This window comes from Oncorhynchus clarkii, chromosome 7 (genome assembly GCF_045791955.1).
Source record: "Oncorhynchus clarkii lewisi isolate Uvic-CL-2024 chromosome 7, UVic_Ocla_1.0, whole genome shotgun sequence".
In the NCBI taxonomy this organism is placed as follows: Eukaryota; Metazoa; Chordata; class Actinopteri; order Salmoniformes; family Salmonidae; genus Oncorhynchus; species Oncorhynchus clarkii.
In genome coordinates, this window is record NC_092153.1 from 11,724,789 (window position 1) to 11,743,371 (window position 18,583).

Sequence of the window (18,583 nt, forward strand, 5' to 3'; positions counted from 1 at the left end):
CAGAATTTAGAGAAACAACACTTCAATGGGCAGTCATGAAATGTAGGGAATCTTTAATGACTTTGTCAATGGCTTGTTTTGTTCTGTCGGTTTGTGTCTGAGAATGTCTGAGAATATACACATGAAGGATCTTAATTTGAGCCTGCAAGGAAAATAATACATGTGAATTATTATGTGAATTATAATTCATGGACATTTTTGTAGTGGTTGATACATTTTTCTGAAGGGAAAATCAAGTCTGAAATTTAAAAGTGGAAATTACAAACTTCAGAAACCTTTTTAAACCTCAAATACACTACAAGTTTTTTTTCTTCCTGCATTGTAGGAACGTTCTTTTGCAAAAGGGTGGTCAAATTAAGATCCTACATCGGTATAAGGAAATAATCATTATTGGGCCCCTACTCAGGTTTTTGTTGAGTGTCCAGGGGCCACACGGAGGCACTTGAGGTCCGTCTGTATTGGCGCTTTTTGCCATTTCACCTCAGAAAGAATGCATAGACACAGAGGAGATGACAAACATGACCAAGGCCTTTAACAATGACTGGAGAGGGAAGGAGACTGAAGGGGTGGATTGTCAGGTAGAATGACAGATAGCGGTGGAGAGAAAGAGAGATGGAAGGAGAAAGGGAGATATTGAGAGAGAGAGAGAGAGAGAGAGAGAGAGAGAGAGAGAGAGAGAGAAAGCGAGAGAGAAAGATAAATAGCAAGAAAATGAGACAGAGAGAGAGGAGAGATGAGGACACACTCCTTGCCTCTACAGAAGCCACTCTGTTTCCAAGGCACAAACACGCCACTTCAAAGGGCCATCACACAGTGTCGCCATGGAAACAGCCTTCACTGGCATAGATATACAGGAGATAGATTGGACTAGCAGACAGATGGTATGGAAGAGATATACAGGAGATAGATTGGACTAGCAGACAGACAGTATGGCAGAGATATACAGGAGATAGTTTGGACTAGCAGACAGACTGTATGACAGAGATATACAGGAGATAGATTGGACTAGCAGACCGACTGTATGGCAGAGATATACAGGAGATAGATTGGACTAGCAGACAGACTGTATGACAGAGATATACAGGAGATAGATTGGACTAGCAGACCGACTGTATGGCAAAGATATACAGGAGATAGATTGGACTAGCAGACAGATGATATTGCAGAGATATACAGGAGATAGATTGGACTAGCAGACAGACTGTATGGCAGAGATATAAAGGAGATAGATTGGACTAGCAGACAGACTGTATGGCAGAGATATACAGGAGATCGACTGGACTAGCAGACAGACGGTATGACAGAGATATACAGGAGATAGATTGGGCAAGCAGACAGATGGTATGACAGAGATATACAGGAGATAGATTGGACTAGCAGACAGATGATGTTGCAGAGATATACAGGATATAGATTGGGCTAGCAGACAGATGGTATGACAGAGATATACAGGAGATAGATTGGGCTAGCAGACAGATGGTATGACAGAGATATACAGGAGATAGATTGAGCTAGCAGACAGACGGTATGACAGAGATATACAGGAGATAGATTGGACTAGCAGACAGACAGTATGGCAGAGCTAATAGCCGGGTAAAGGGCCGATGACTGATGGTATAATCTACCCTCCCAGCTTGTCTGGAGGTAAAGCACCAAGTTCACCCAGAGTGCATGAAATCTACCCCACAGGAGATCAAGCACCAGCAAGCACACGAAAACCATCTCAAGTATCCTAAATCATTTCCCATTTATGGTTTGTGGTTCGTTCCTGCTGAGATACGTCTTAAGACTGGATCCTGGCTAGAAACATTGGTTGTATTGATCTGGCTTTATCTCAAGACAAACTGAAAAAGCGTTGGAAAAGGTGGCTCACAACACATGACTGTTTGGATAACACAAAACCAGCTCTTCTTTCTATTCAAACATTCAACCAGCCACCCAGTGTTTTACATTACATTCTGTTATCTACCTGCCTGTACACCAACAGCGCTGATTTCCAACCTGAAATAGAATAATAAATTCTCTCAGATCTATAGTGTGCTGTGTAGATGTAGAGGAATGTACACACACCCAGCACCTGGGACTGACTGTGTGTTGTAGAACCAGCTAGAGCATGGTCATGGGTGGAACTGGCTCTGAGCCTGCCAACTCATGTTTAACCTGTACGCTGAGAATGTCATGATAGAGAGAGAGAGATAGAGAGAGAGATAGAGGGTAGAGCGAGAGAGAAAGAGAGAGAGAGAAAAGAGAGAGAGAGAGTGAGAAAAGACAGAGAGAGAGAGGTAGAAATAGAGAGGGAGGTGGAGAGACAGAGAGAGAGAAGGAGAGAAAGAGAAAGAGAGACAGAAACAGAGACTGAGGAAAAAAGGAGGGATTTAGAGTGTTTTGTCAATCACATTCCAAGCCCCCCCCCCACCCATCCTGTTAAGGAAGTTCTGCTTTTCATACACACAGCACATAGCTAACTCTTTCCATCACAAGCATGCGTGTGCATCAATAGAGGAAAACCAAAGGGGGAAGAAAAAGTAAGAGAGAGAACGAGTGTGTGTGTGTGTGTGAGAGAGAGAGAGAGAGAGAGAGAGAGAGAGAGAGAGAGAGAGAGAGAGAGAGAGAGAGAGAGAGAGAGCAAGAGAGTGAGAGACCGAGAGAGAGAGAGAGAGAGAGAGAGAGAGAGAGAGAGAGAGAAAGAGAAAAAGCCACAGAGAGAAAGAGAGAGAGAGAGAGAGAAGGGAACAGAGAGAAAGAGAGAGAAAGCCAGAGAGGGAGAGAGAGAGAGAGAGAGAAAGCCAGAGGGTGATAACATAGATTATGTAAAGGTCAAGCTGCAGGCATGAGGGAAGAACAGAACACAACAGTGGGTTCTAGTCCCAGTCTGCATCCAGAGCTCTCTCTAGTTTAGGGTACTGCAGTCAGAAGAAGCCTGGAGCCTTGGCCTTATATAGTGTGTTTTCAACTTTGTTGGCCACAGACGGATTGAACAGAAGCCAGCGGCATTAAGTGTGGACCCTGGAGAAGTTGAGAGGTGTGTGCGTACACACACGCTCGTGCACGTGCTTGTGCACACACGCACAGATTCACTGGCTAGCTGGTCTGGCACGTGTTTGGGATTACTCCTGTTGTTTTGAGCGGAGGGGGGGCAGAAAGTGGGAGAGTGTCTCTATTTGGTATCTTGAGGGAGAGAGACAGTAGAGAGGGGAGAGAGAGAACGAGGGAGAAGGAGAAAGAGGGAAGAGGAGAGGGAAGGAGAGGGAACGTGAGATAATTCCATCGTTGAACAGGTAAGAGAGCTGGCTGTACTGTGTACTCTAATGTTATGGATTGATTGATACTGTGTTCTGTTTTGGCTTGTTGGGTGGAAAGCTCATTCTGAGATAGTCTTAGGTGTCAAAACCAATAAACACAAGTTATATTTGTCTTCATCTGCCAAAAGACATGATGGAGGAGCTGGAAGATGTTTTACATTGTAACTACTTACAATCAATGTCCTTTGTTGTAATTATATTGCATGTAGATTTCTAATAAGAGGTACTTGATGTACTTGAAAAAAACAATGAAAAAATCTATTGCCATTTCAGACGTAAATCAATGCATATCATGTAACCAAACTATGAGTGTGTCGGCTGATATGGTAGGCTACTGTCCTTCAGTACATAAGAAGAAGTTAGCGCTCCAGCCACACTGTGTTCTGCAGGTTTCCCATGTGTTACGCTGTAGTCCTGGGAAAGTGGCTCTCTGGGGAGCTGGCTAGAGTTCCTTTGAGTCTCGCTCTGCTTTCATGTCCCAAGCGGAGGTGTTTTGTGACTGGTCTAGAGGAGAGTTGAGCTGGCGGAGGGAGAGTGGAGGTGTTTTGTGACTGGTCTAGAGGAGAGTTGAGCTGGCGGAGGGAGAGCGGAGGTGTTTTGTGACTGGTCTAGAGGAGAGTTGAGCTGGCGGAGGGAGAGCGGTGGCTGTGGTTGTGACTGGTCTAGAGGAGAGTTGAGCTGGCGGAGGGAGAGTGGAGGTGTTTTGTGACTGGTCTAGAGGAGAGTTGAGCTGGCGGAGGGAGAGTGGAGGTGTTTTGTGACTGTTCTAGAGGAGAGTTGAGCTGGCGGAGGGAGAGCGGAGGTGTTTTGTGACTGATCTAGAGGAGAGTTGAGCTGGCGGAGGGAGAGCGGAGGTGTTTTGTGACTGGTCTGGAGGAGAGTTGAGCTGGTGGAGGGAGAGCGGTGGCTGGCGGAGGGAGAGTGGAGGTGTTTTGTGACTGGTCTAGAGGAGAGTTGAGCTGGCGGAGGGAGAGCGGAGGTGTTTTGTGACTGGTCTAGAGGAGAGTTGAGCTGGCGGAGGGAGAGCGGTGGCTGTGGTTGTGACTGGTCTAGAGGAGAGTTGAGCTGGCGGAGGGAGATTGGAGGTGTTTTGTGACTGGTCTAGAGGAGAGTTGAGCTGGCGGAGGGAGAGTGGAGGTGTTTTGTGACTGGTCTAGAGGAGAGTTGAGCTGGCGGAGGGAGAGCGGTGGCTGTGGTTGTGACTGGTCTAGAGGAGAGTTGAGCTGGCGGAGGGAGATTGGAGGTGTTTTGTGACTGGTCTAGAGGAGAGTTGAGCTGGCGGAGGGAGAGTGGAGGTGTTTTGTGACTGGTCTAGAGGAGAGTTGAGCTGGCGGAGGGAGAGCGGTGGCTGTGGTTGTGACTGGTCTAGAGGAGAGTTGAGCTGGCGGAGGGAGATTCGAGGTGTTTTGTGACTGGTCTAGAGGAGAGTTGAGCTGGCGGAGGGAGAGTGGAGGTGTTTTGTGACTGGTCTAGAGGAGAGTTGAGCTGGCGGAGGGAGAGCGGTGGCTGTGGTTGTGACTGGTCTAGAGGAGAGTTGAGCTGGCGGAGGGAGATTGGAGGTGTTTTGTGACTGGTCTAGAGGAGAGTTGAGCTGGCGGAGGGAGAGTGGAGGTGTTTTGTGACTGGTCTAGAGGAGAGTTGAGCTGGCGGAGGGAGAGCGGTGGCTGTGGTTGTGACTGGTCTAGAGGAGAGTTGAGCTGGCGGAGGGAGAGTGGAGGTGTTTTGTGACTGGTCTAGAGGAGAGTTGAGCTGGCGGAGGGAGAGTGGTGGCTGTGGTTGTGTTTCATCTTTACTGTAACCAGTGGCTGACAGGACAGACAGATCCACCGCTGAAGCTACAGTATAACGATAGGTCAACCCAAGAGGTGTGTGTGAGTGTGGGAGTGGGAGGGAGGGATCTGTGTGTATGTGTGTGTGTCATGTATGTGCCAGACAGATATAGAACGAGAAGTCAGCCTCTACCTTCAGTGATTTTACTCTCTTTTTCTCTGCTTCCTCGTAGACTCCTTTAAGTCTCCATCTCTAGAGAGCCTCCGTTTTCCCCTGTCTTCCTCTCTCTCTCCATGACCTCCCTCCTCCCTTTTTCCCTGACTGACACTTCTAAGTAAGGATGTTGTCTGATGACCACCGCCATTCCCCTTTAACCCTGGGCTAACACGGGGGGGCAGTTATAAGCGGGAGGTCAAAGTGTCGCAGGCCACTAAATCCTCTCTCTGTTCTAGCAGTCAAAACAAGACAGAAGAATCCTGTTTGTTATGGTTGAGCTGTAACACATTTTGGCGGATGGAAAGACATTTCCTAACGTTTACCTGTCCAGGGTGTTATGTGGTTGTGATGCATGAAACAGCAATAAAAACATTTTTTTTTGTGTCAGTTCAATTTAAATTCGATCAATCTGAGAGAAAGAAATAGGTGGCAGTTTCATAAAACCCGTTCTGTGCAAATTCTTTATTACCATAGACAAGCTGCTAAATGTCATTTTCTCCTCCAAACACTTAGACCGAAACACTTACCAATTGACACTGCGAAAGCCCTTCCAATTCAGAATTGCACCTCAGGCATTTTCATTTTCATTGGTCACCATTAGTCCAGAGCAGAAAATTCCCCACCGCTTTCCTCAGCACTCCCAGAAAACCTCTTACCCTGCCAGAACAGCCTTAAATCAATGCTTCCCACCATCTCGTCCTCCAACATTAAGATGCTGTGAGCGAATAATGGCTGTGGACTGACGTCTTTCCAGATAGATCCATTCCTTTGCAAAACAGTTTCTCCTCTCTTCATCCAAATCCATCTCTTTACCTTTAAACTGGATTCCCTCGTGCCAAACTCTGTAACGCCTCCTTATTGGACGACTCGGAGCAGCCAACTTCACCAAACCCTCAGGAGACAGACTAGACTAGAGGAACGATGTGTTATGAACAGCTTCTGGCCCATGGTGAGTCAACAGAGGTTGTGAATGTGTATTTGTTGAAGTAGATGCTTTAGAGATGAAACCAGACATTTTCATGTGACGTTTGTTTAATATTCTAACACATATGTGACATTGAATGCAGCTGACTGTGAGAGAACTGTGAAAATACTCCCTCCTCAAAGTGCAGCTAAGTTGGCTTCATTAATAGTATGTGTTGTAAAGTGTAGCTACAGTCAGGTTTTAGTGTGTCTGTCTACATGTGTTTAGCTCACACTGGCTTGGATACAGTATGTGTGTGTCTCTGTGTGTCGTTGACATTGGCTTGGCAACCCGGCCCCTCTGTGCTTTTGTTCTCTAGTCAACAGAACCATTAGTGGTACTCTGAGTGAAAACATCCCGCTGTCAGTTCTGATTCAACATGAACTCTGAGTGATACCTGGCCATGGACCATCCATAGAGAATCCTACTCCTATTAGCTCTGTCCAACTCAGTTCAACTCAGCCACGCAGGCCAGTAATGACGATAACATGCCTGCTTAAGACCTCCAATAGCTGTCCTGCGGAGAGGCGATGCCTTTGTGTGGTCATTATGAAGCTCTCCTCGTTATGAAACTCCAATTGGCTTCCACATCAGAGGTTTTCAACCTGCGTCCAACGCTAGCCACAATTGCACATATTATATTCATCTATTTCTTCTGGAGAAAGATATTCAGTGGTTATGAAGGTATGGCTGTGGTTTTGGTTGAATGTTGGATCCATAGAAGGTATGAGAGGTTAGCCGTAGGCAGCACACACACTCACCGCTAACCGTGGTTTAATGGATCTTGTGTTCCCACACTAATGTTAATGTTGTGTTGATGTTGTGTTAATGTTGTTTTCATGTGTGTTAATGTTGCGTTAATGTTGTGTTAATGTTTTGTTGGCTTAATGTTGTTTTAATGTGTGTTAATGTTGTGATGTGTTAATGTTGTGATGTGTTAATGTTGTGTTCATGTTATGTTAATGTTGTGCTACTGTTATGTTCAAGTTGTCTTAATGTTGAGTTAATGTTGTGTTAATGTTGTGTTGTGTTAATGTTGTCTTAATGTTGAGTTAATGTTGTGTTAATGTTGTGTTGTCTTAATGTTGAGTTAATGTTGTCTTAATGTTGTGTTAATGTTGTGTTAATGTTGAGTTAATGTTGTCTTAATGTTGTGTTAATGTTGTGTTAATGTTGTCTTAATGTTGTGTTAAAGTTGTGTTAATGTTGTCTTAATGTTGAGTTAATGTTGTCTTAATGTTGTGTTAAAGTTGTGTTAATGTTATGTTTGACAACTGGATGAGCTGGACTGGAGGTGTGTGTATGTATGGAGCATTCTTTCTATGTTATTTCAGGGTTTGTTCCAGACATTTGAAAACACAAAACGACATTGAGACGCTGAACAGATGTTGATGTAACATCATGATGACTGCTACCTTACTGTACCTGTTACCTTGTGTATGTTTGGTTCTCTAAAGGGTTTTCTTAGGATGGATACTGTCACGTCCTGACCTTAGTTCCTTTTGTATGTCTCTGTTTTAGGTTGGTCAGGGTGTGAATTGGGGTGGGCAATCTATGTTTTGTGTTCTATGTTCTATTTCTTTGTGTTTGGCCTGGTATGGTTCCCAATCAGAGGCAGCTGGCAATCGTTGTCTCTGATTGAGAACCATACTTAGATAGCCTGTGTTCCCACTATGATTTGTGGGTAGTTGTTTTCTGTTGTGTGTCTGCACCAGCCAGAACTGTTTCGGTCGTTCTCTTTGTTATTTTTGTTATTTCAGTTTTCACTTAATTAATATGGACACATACCACGCTGCACCTTGGTCCTCTCCTTCCAACAGCCGTTACAGAGACAGATGAGGGGACTTCCGAAGGTGATCGGACATGAGAGGCATAGAGCCCCAACCCTGGTGTGTCCCCACTGACCTCCTGAGAGGGCATGGGGATGGACTTTATACATTACTGAATAAAGTTAATTCACTGAATTGGTGACCTCAACCCTGCCTGGAACCTCTCCAGAGTATGTTCCACTGTTAGTTCTTTCAGAGGTACAGTACAACATTATGCTCATGTCTTTCCCATCTGATACAGTACATAGTGGGTCTAGGCTAGTGTATACAGTACATAGTGGGCATGGCTAGGGTATACAGTACATAGTGGGTCTAGGCTAGTGTATACAGTACATAGTGGGCATGGCTAGGGTATACAGTTCAAAGTGGGTCTAGGCTAGTGTATACAGTACATAGTGGGTCTAGGCTAGTGTATACAGTACATAGTGGGTCTAGGCTAGTGTATACAGTACATAGTGGGCATGGCTAGGGTATACAGTACATAGTGGGCATGGCTAGGGTATACAGTACATAGTGGGCATGGCTAGGGTATACATTACAAAGTGGGTCTAGGCTAGGGTATACAGTACATAGCGGGCATGGCTAGGGTATACAGTACATAGTGGGCATGGCTAGGGTATACAGTACATAGTGGGTCTAGGCTAGTGTATACAGGACATAGTGGGCATGGCTAGTGTATACAGTACATAGTGGGTCTAGGCTAGTGTATACAGTGTATAGTGGGCATGGCTAGGCTATACAGTACATAGTGGGCATGGCTAGTGTATACAGTACATAGTGGGTCTAGGCTAGGGTATACAGTACATAGTGGGTCTAGGCTAGGATATTCAGTACATAGTGGGTCTAGGCTAGGGTATACAGTACCTAGTGGGTCTAGGCTAGTGTATACAGTACATAGTGGGTCTAGGCTAGGGTATAGAGTACATAGTGGGTCTAGGCTAGGGGATACAGTACATAGTGGGCATGGCTAGGGTATACAGTACATAGTGGGTCTAGGCTAGGGTCTACAGTACATAGTGGTTATGGCTAGGGTAAACAGTACATAGTGGGTCTAGGCTAGGGTATACAGTACATACTGGGCATGGCTAGGGTATACAGTATATAGTGAGGCTAGTGTATACAGTATATAGTGAGGCTAGGGTACACAGTATATAGTGAGGCTAGGGTATACAGTATATAGTGAGGCTAGGGTATACAGTATTTAGTGGGTTTAGGCTAGTGTATACAGTATGAAGTGAGGCTAGGGTATACAGTAAATAGTGGGTCTAGGCTATTGTATACAGTATATAGTGAGGCTAGGGTATACAATATATAGTGGGTCTAGGATATGCAGTATATAGTGGGTTTAGGCTAGTGTATACAGTATATAGTGAGGCTACTGTATACAGTACATAGTGGGCATGGCTAGGGTATACAGTAAAAAGTGGGTCTAGGGTATGCAGTATATAGTGGATTTAGGCTAGTGTATACAGTATATAGTGAGGCTAGGGTATACAGTATTTAGTGGGTTTAGGCTAGTGTATGCAGTATGTAGTGAGGCTAGGGTATACAGTATTTAGTGGGTTTAGGCTAGTGTATATAGTATATAGTGAGGCTAGGGTATACAGTATTTAGTGGGTTTAGGCTAGTGTATACAGTATGTAGTGAGGCTAGGGTATACAGTATATAGTGGATCTAGGGTATGCAGTATATAGTGGGTTTAGGCTAGTGTATACAGCATATAGTGAGGCTAGGGTATACAGTATTTAGTGGGTTTAGGCTAGTGTATACCGTATGTAGTGAGGCTAGGGTATACAGTATTTAGTGGGTTTAGGCTAGTGTATACCGTATGTAGTGAGGCTAGGGTATACAGTATTTAGTGGGTTTAGGCTAGTGTATACAGTATGTAGTGAGGCTAGGGTATACAGTATATAGTGGATCTAGGGTATGCAGTATATAGTGGGTTTAGGCTAGTGTATACAGTATATAGTGAGGCTAGGGTATACAGTATATAGTGAGGCAAGTGTATACAGTATTTAGTGGGTCTAGGCTATTGTATACAGTATATAGTGAGGCTAGGGTATACATTACATAGTGGGTCTAGGGTATACAATATATAGTGGGTTTAGGCTAGTGTATACATTATATAGTGAGGCTAGGGTATACCGTATTTAGTGGGTTTAGGCTAGTGTATACAGTATGTAGTGAGGCTAGGGTATACAGTATTTAGTGGGTTTAGGCTAGTGTATACAGTATGTAGTGAGACTAGGGTATACAGTATATAGTGGATCTAGGGTATGCAGTATATAGTGGGTATAGGCTAGTGTATACAGTATATAGTGAAGCTAGGGTATACAGTATATAGTGAGACTAGTGTATACAGTATATAATGAGACTAGTGTATACAGTATATAGTGGGGCTAGTGTATACAGTATATAGTGAGACTAGTGTATACAGTATATAGTGAGACTAGTGTATACAGTATATAGTGAGGCTAGTGTATACAGTATATAGTGAGACTAGTGTATACAGTATATCGTGAGGCTACTGTATATAGTGAGGCTAGTGTATACAGTATATAGTGAGGCTAGTGTATACAGTATATAGTGAGCCTAGGGTATACAGTATATAGTGAGGCTAGTGTATACAGTATATAGTGAGGCTAGTGTATACAGTATATAGTGAGGCTAGTGTATACAGTATGTAGTGAGGCTAGGGTATACAGTATATAGTGAGGTTAGTGTATACAGTATATAGTGAGGCTAGGGTATACAGTAGTGAGGCTAGGGTATACATTACATAGTGGGTCTAGGGTACACAATATATATACTATTCGACTATGTATACTATTGATGTACACTTCTTGCAGCCCCAAAGCCAAGGGAGGCTGTTTTCCTAAGTAGCCTGGTAAAGTAGCCTCTAGCGGGAACGAGTGAGAAGGTCGTTAGCTCAATCAATTTCTCGCCATGACGTCTGGCGTTGCAGACGGGTTTTTATGGCGTGGAAATGGAAAAGCTTGCCTTTAAGCGGTTTGTGTTTGGCTACGGTCAAGTAGTGTTGATGGAGGTCTATAGAACTGGAAACAGTTGGCTAGGGAAGTGTCGTCATGTTGGAAATACAGCCGCTTGATATTCTCCTGGCAGCATGCTAGTCGTCATTCATCATATGTTTTCCTACTGTGTTACTGCTATGGTTTAACTTTCCCTCCGTCTCTTTCCCTCCGTCTCTCTGCAACCACAAGGTTTTATTTCACCAAAGAACTGCCACTGATATTCAGAGGAATACATTACACGCTCAATGTCGTGTCGAAATGTCCAACATGATTGTACAGGCACTCTCCGTCACAATACCCAACATATTTGTTTACCATTCAAATCAAATAGAAGCCTGGTTAGCTCTATAACTCCATCTGAAGTACTGTTCGGCTTGACGTCCTTATTTGGCCTCTTAGAACCTGAAGTATTTATTTGCCCAGGCAGACTGCCACTACTACTGCAGTTTCTCTTGTGCAAAGGCTTCAGGAATCCCAAATGTTTCCCCTAGATGTTGCCTGGATACCCTTCTACATCGCTCTGTCCAACTGATGTTTTTTCTCCGCCATGAGTCTGGATTGTCCTCCTTCCCCGATGATTTCTAGAATGCAAATGCATTCTGAACGTTCTGATTGGTTTGAGAAACCGATGGGTTGGGCCTGAGCCGGCCTACATGATGACGTTATCAACTTTGATTGGTTAGATTTGTTAGAGTTGTTTTGTACAACTCCCCTCATTTGGAAGTCACACAAACAACTTCTAGGATGACAGTTTCCGATTGAATGTATGAAGCGATTGATAGATTGAATTAAATTCAGGTTGAGTTGTCAGGCAACCCTAGATGCTGATCTGAGGTCAGTTTTCTGTTTCTCTCCCTAATGCTTCTGGTTAGGGTTTGTGAGAATGTGTACTGATCCTAGATCAGTGCCTAACTACAACTTCTAACAGTATCTTTCTATTAATAATGGCTATTAATAATTCTGAAGTATAGGAGCAGCCAAGTATGCTGTCTCTTAACACTGTGTTGTACGGAGCTGAATCTCTCTTAGCACTGTGTTGTACGGAGCTGAATCTCTCTTAACACTGTGTTGTACGGAGCTGAATCTCTCTTAGCACTGTGTTGTACGGAGCTGAATCTCTCTTAGCACTGTGTTGTACGGAGCTGAATCTCTCTTAGCACTGTGTTGTACGGAGCTGATTCTCTCTTAGCACTGTGTTGTACAGAGCTGATTCTCTCTTAGCACTGTGTTGTATGGAGCTGAATCTCTATTAACACTGTGTTGTATGGAGCTGAATCTCTCTTAGCATTGTGTTGTACGGAGCTGAATCTCTCTTAGCACTGTGTTGTACGGAGCTGAATCTCTCTTAGCACTGTGTTGTATTTAGCTGAATCTCTCTTAGCACTGTGTTGTATGGAGCTGAATCTCTCTTAGTACTGTGTTGTATGGAGCTGAATCTCTCTTAGCACTGTGTTGTATGGAGCTGAATCTCTCTTAGCACTGTGTTGTACGGAGCTGAATCTCTTAGCACTGTGTTGTACGGAGCTGAATCTCTATTAACACTGTGTTGTACGGAGCTGAATCTCTCTTAGCACTGTGTTGTACGGAGCTGAATCTCTATTAACACTGTGTTGTATGGAGCTGAATCTCTATTAACACTGTGTTGTACGGAGCTGAATCTCTCTTAGCACTGTGTTGTATGGAGCTGAATCTCTCTTAGCACTGTGTTGTATGGAGCTGAATCTCTCTTAACACTGTGTTGTACGGAGCTGAATCTCTTAGCACTGTGTTGTATGGAGCTGAATCTCTCTTAGCACTGTGTTGTATGGAGCTGAATCTCTCTTAGCACTGTGTTGTACGGAGCTGAATCTCTTAGCACTGTGTTGTACGGAGCTGAATCTCTCTTAACACTGTGTTGTATGGAGCTGAATCTCTCATAGCACTGTGTTGTACGGAGCTGAATCTCTCTTAGCATTGTGTTGTACGGAGCTGAATCTCTCTTAGCACTGTGTTGTACGGAGCTGAATCTCTCTTAAAACTGTGTTGTATGGAGCTGAATCTCTATTAACACTGTGTTGTATGGAGCTGAATCTCTCTTAACACTGTGTTGTATGGAGCTGAATCTATATTAACACTGTGTTATATGCGGCTGAATCTCTCTTAGCACTGTGTTGTACGGAGCTGAATTTCTCTTAGTACTGTGTTGTATGGAGCTGAATCTCTCATAGCACTGTGTTGTACGGAGCTGAATCTCTCTTAGCATTGTGTTGTACGGAGCTGAATCTCTCTTAGCACTGTGTTGTACGGAGCTGAATCTCTCTTAAAACTGTGTTGTATGGAGCTGAATCTCTATTAACACTGTGTTGTATGGAGCTGAATCTCTCTTAGCACTGTGTTGTACGGAGCTGGATCTCTCTTAGCACTGTGTTGTATGGAGCTGAATCTCTCTTAGCACTGTGTTGTAAGGAGCTGCATCTCTCTTAAAATTGTGTTATTTGTATATTAATCTCGCTTAGCACTGTGTTGTATGGAGCTGAATCTCTCTTAAAACTGTGTTATATGTATATTAATCTCGCTTAGTACTGTGTTGTATGGAGCTGAATCTCTCTTAGCACTGTGTTGTATGGAGCTGAATCTCTCTTAGCACTGTGTTGTATGGAGCTGAATCTCTCTTAGCACTGTGTTGTATGGAGCTGAATCTCTCTTAGCACTGTGTTGTATGGAGCTGAATCTCTCTTAGCACAATGTTGTATGGAGCTGAATCTCTCTTAGCACTGTGTTGTATGGAGCTGAATCTCTCTTAACACTGTGTTGTATGGAGCTGAATCTCTCTTAGTACTGTGTTGTACGGAGCTGAATCTCTCTTAGCACTGTGTTGTATGGAGCTGAATCTCTCTTAACACTGTGTTGTATGGAGCTGAATCTCTCTTAGCATTGTGTTGTACGGAGCTGAATCTCTCTTAACACTGTGTTGTACGGAGCTGAATCTCTCTTAGCACTGCGTTGTATGGAGCTGAATCTCTCTTAGTACTGTGTTGTATGGAGCTGAATCTCTCTTAGTACTGCGTTGTATGGAGCTGAAAGCTAAATGTTTTCTTGGCGTACAGTACGCTGCAAGGCTGCTTGTTCCAACCTGTTGTAAGCCCACGCGTCTGGGTGGTGGGAATTTATACATTCCTTCACTTTTTTTCATAGCAATCAGAATCCTCAAGCTTGGTTTTTCACAGGGAAAATGGATTTGAGTCAGGCAGTATACTGCCAGCTTGTCTACACTATGTTATACACCCAGATAGTTGGAGTTGTGTTCTTTGGGAGAGGAAGCCACCTGTGATTCAGCCAGATCTCTGCTAGGAGTGTGGATATACTGTGCTGTGGAAAGACTTCCCACGAGCAATGCCTTGCTCCACTAAACCCCAGACGAGACACTTTTCCTGGGGTGGGATTGAGAGAAATGCAGGCTGGTTGGCTAGCTATCTGGGGGTCTGGTTCTGCCTCAGTTCCTTCTAAGACCTCCTTGTGACTGGACAGATGAACCCCTCGCTGGACTCTCTCACCCTCTCCTCTACAATAGAGAACTTGTGGTACTTGTGTACAAGGCATGGCATATTTGTTATGGTCAACTCAGACACTCCTCTCCTCTCCTCTCCTCTCCTCTCCTCTCCTCTCCTCTCCTCTCCTCTCCTCTCCTCTCCTCTACTCTCCTCTCCTTTGCTGCTTCTGGCTCCCATGCCAGAGGTATGTGTCCGTTCTTCCCCTGGTCCAACGCCATGTTTGGGTTTCTCTCCCCCCCCCCGCCTCTCTCTCTCTCTCTCCTCTCTGTCTCTCTCTCGCTCCCACTTTCTCTCTCTCTCGCTCCTACTTTCTCTCTCTCTCTCTCTCTCTCTCTCTCTCTCTCTCTCTCTCTCCCTCTCCCTCTCCCTCTTCCTCTTCCTCTTCCTCTCCCTCTCCCTCACCAGCACAGAGCCAGAGTGACTCAACAAAACAATGTCATTTTACAGGCTTTGGACCTTTAAACAGAGATAGAAAAACCACTAAGATGGCTGTATAACAGACGCGTCTGGCATGGCTTTGAAAAGTGTGCAGGCGGATACCTGTGAGGCTGCAGTACTTTTGTCTTCTTTCCAGTCTGAGTGGGTCCTAAGCCCGGTATATCCACATTAGTCCAGTCTGAGTGGGTCCTAAGCCTGGTATATCCACATTAGTCCAGTCTGAGTGGGTCCTAAGCCCGGTATATCCACATTAGTCCAGTCTGAGTGGGTCCTAAGCCTGGTATATCCACATTAGTCCAGTCTGAGTGGGTCCTAAGCCCGGTATATCCACATTAGTCCAGTCTGAGTGGGTCGTAAACCCAGTTGATCCATATTAGTCCAGTCTGAGTGGGTCCTAAGCCCAGTAGATCCATATTAGTCCAGTCTGGGACTCTGATTCCACTTGCCATATATGGATGCATCTGGTTGGGTATTGTTCACTAGGTTCCATAGCGATGTCGGAAGAATGCGCTATGAGGCTAAATTGAGGAGATGACGCAGATTAGCTTTGAGTTGGTGTGAATGTTTTTTTTGGGAGAAGTGATTCATTTGGTTTTATCTGTTTGTCTCTCGAGCTGTCAGGCTGTTTTTGTCTGTTTGTCTGTCTGTCTGTCTGTTTTTACCCCCATATCTGTATGTATGCATGTCTGTCTGTACAGTATGTCTGTCTCTTTATTTATTTTGGTCCCTTCTTCTCTCTTTATCTCTCAGTCTGTCTTTTTTAATATGCCTGTCCGTCTCTGATAAAACCTACGCCTGTGCACTTTCAGAGGCCTGACCTTTTAGAGAAGATGCCACATCTCCTTCAGTGGGGTGGCTGAAGGCCTGACTACCACAATGCTGAGCCACTTCTCCTTCACTGGGATGGCTGAAGGCCTGAGTACCACAGTGTTGAGCCACATCTCCTTCACTGGGATGGCTGAAGGCCTGAGTACCACAGTGTTGAGCCACATCTCCTTCACTGGGATGGCTGAAGGCCTGAGTACCACAATGCTGAGCCACATCTCCTTCACTGGGATGGCTGAAGGCCTGAGTACCACAATGCTGAGCCACATCTCCTTCACTGGGATGGCTGAAGGCCTGAGCACACCACATTGCTGAGCCACATCTCCTTCAGTGGGATGGCGGAAGGCCTGAGTACCACAATGCTGAGCCACATCTCCTTCACTGGGATGGTTGAAGGCCTGAGTACCACAATGCTGAGCCACATCTCCTTCACTGGGATGGCTGAAGGCCTGAGTACCACAATGCTGAGCCACATCTCCTTCAGTGGGATGGCTGAATGCCTGAGTACCACAATGCTGAGCCACATCTCCTTCACTGGGATGGCTAAAGGCCTGAGTACCACAATGCTGAGCCACATCTCCTTCACTGGGATGGCTGAAGGCCTGAGCACACCACATTGCTGAGCCACATCTCCTTCACTGGGATGATTGAATGCCTGAGTACCACAGTGCTGAGCCACATCTCCTTCAGTGGGATGGCTGAAGGCCTGAGTACCACAGTGCTGAGCCACATCTCCTTCAATGGGATGGCTGAAGGCCTGAGTACCACAGTGCTGAGCCACATGCCCTTCACTGGGATGGCTGAAGGCTTGAGTACCACAGTGCTCAGCCACATCTCCTTCACTGGGATGACTGAAGGCCTGAGCACCACAGTGCTGAGCCACATCTTCTTCAGTAGGATGGCTGAAGGCCTGAGTACCACAGTGCTGAGCCACATCTCCTTCACTGGGATGACTGAAGGCCTGAGCACCACAGTGCTGAGCCACATCTTCTTCAGTAGGATGGCTGAAGGCCTGAGTACCACAGTGCTGAGCCACATCTCCTTCACTGGGATGACTGAAGGCCTGAGCACCACAGTGCTGAGCCACATCTTCTTCAGTAGGATGGCTGAGTACCACGGTGCTGAGCCACATCTTCTTCAGTAGGATGGCTGAGTACCACAGTGCTGAGCCACATCTTCTTCAGTAGGATGGCTGAGTACCACGGTGCTGAGCCACATCTTCTTCAGTAGGATGACTGAAGGCCTGAGCACCACAGTGCTGAGCCACATCTTCTTCAGTAGGATGGCTGAGTACCACGGTGCTGAGCCACATCTTCTTCAGCAGGATGGCTGAGTACCACAGTGCTGAGCCACATCTTCTTCAGTAGGATGGCTGAGTACCACGGTGCTGAGCGGTGCTGAGAACTGTTTGCTGTCAGCTGTGAATAAAGGATAAAGGCTCCTCAGACTTATAGGCCGGGGGTCACAGGGGCCCCTACAGTGATATATCTGTGTCAGTCACAGCTCCAGTTAGTAAGTATAGAGGGTTTAAACAGCACACATTAACTGACTTTATGAGGGGGCCCCTGGGGGCCCGACCTTAGTATCATACATATTAGAGACACAGGCACACACACACACACACACACACACACATCAAACACACATTAACGCACACACACATATTAACGCACACACACACAAACTCTTCTAAGTTTCTCTATCTGTCTCCCACGTACGCCCCCACGCCCCATCCAGGCCCATAGTAGTTACAGTGTAATATGTGGATTCACTGGGCTCTGCTAGGATAGATCAATCTGGACTTAGTCAAACAAATGTCAGCCCACCGGAGTTTGTTATGCACTCTCCCTGTTGCTATAGCAACCAAGAAATCCTCCAAAGTCACCCGTTGCTGTGAGTTTTTCCTAGGGGTGCTGATGATCTTCTGTAACCGTTTAGGCAATAACATCCAGACAGCATACCTATATATACATTGAGGGAATGTCAGCTTATCATCAGAACAATGATTCTATTGCCAATCATTAACACGGCATCCTTTGGTGACAGTTTCATGATGATGGAAGTAATGATGAGAAAAAACGAACGCCTTGTCACTTAAACGTGATTCGTACAGTATGTTCTAACGTCAGTCATCGTTCCTCTAAATCATGTGATCTAGCCTCCCTCTGTCTCCTCAGATCATTATTATACACAGCAGATGGTTGGTCTGGGTGTGCACCAACATTTGTTCTGTGAAAGTTTCCAGGACATTCGTTTGGTTGCGGCAATTTTTCTCATAACACAAAAACTGTCCAGTTGTGTTGATGATTTGTAGAAAACATTTGCCTGATGTTGCAAGAACGTTCCCAGAACATTGCTCTCACATTTTTGGCAGCAGTGTGTTCTAAATACATTACTGGTACATGTTGTTACATTACCTGGAAACCTAATGACAACGTTTGGGGAACGTTCTGTGGTGGTTGTTACAGATGTTGGGCACAACATTTTTGTGAATGTTAGAACATTTCAAGGAAATTTAATTGAAACTTTTTCTGAATGTTTTTGAGTGTTTTTGGGATGTTATTATCCTAATGTTAGATAATACCCTAACTTGAACTTAATGGGAATCTTAGCTAATTCTGGGAATATTTCCGGTTTGCTGGGTTGACTGTGTGCTTCTTCCCTCACTGCTCTGTCT

General features: G+C 45.0%; 1 protein-coding gene across 4 annotated transcripts in view; it reads left to right on the forward strand.

The window, feature by feature from the left end:
- The window catches only part of LOC139412871 (tensin-1-like), a 192,228-nt gene that overhangs the window by 64,919 nt on the left and 108,726 nt on the right, over positions 1-18,583 (forward strand). For 2 of the 4 annotated variants that reach the window (XM_071159662.1, XM_071159663.1), the window contains exon 1: positions 3,210-3,278. The exons of 1 other annotated variant lie outside the window; for it this stretch is intronic. The gene's annotated coding sequence lies outside the window, so the exon portion shown is untranslated. Of the gene's footprint in view, positions 1-3,184; positions 3,279-18,583 lie in introns of those variants that run through there. One more of the 4 variants, XM_071159664.1, reaches the window with a different exon arrangement.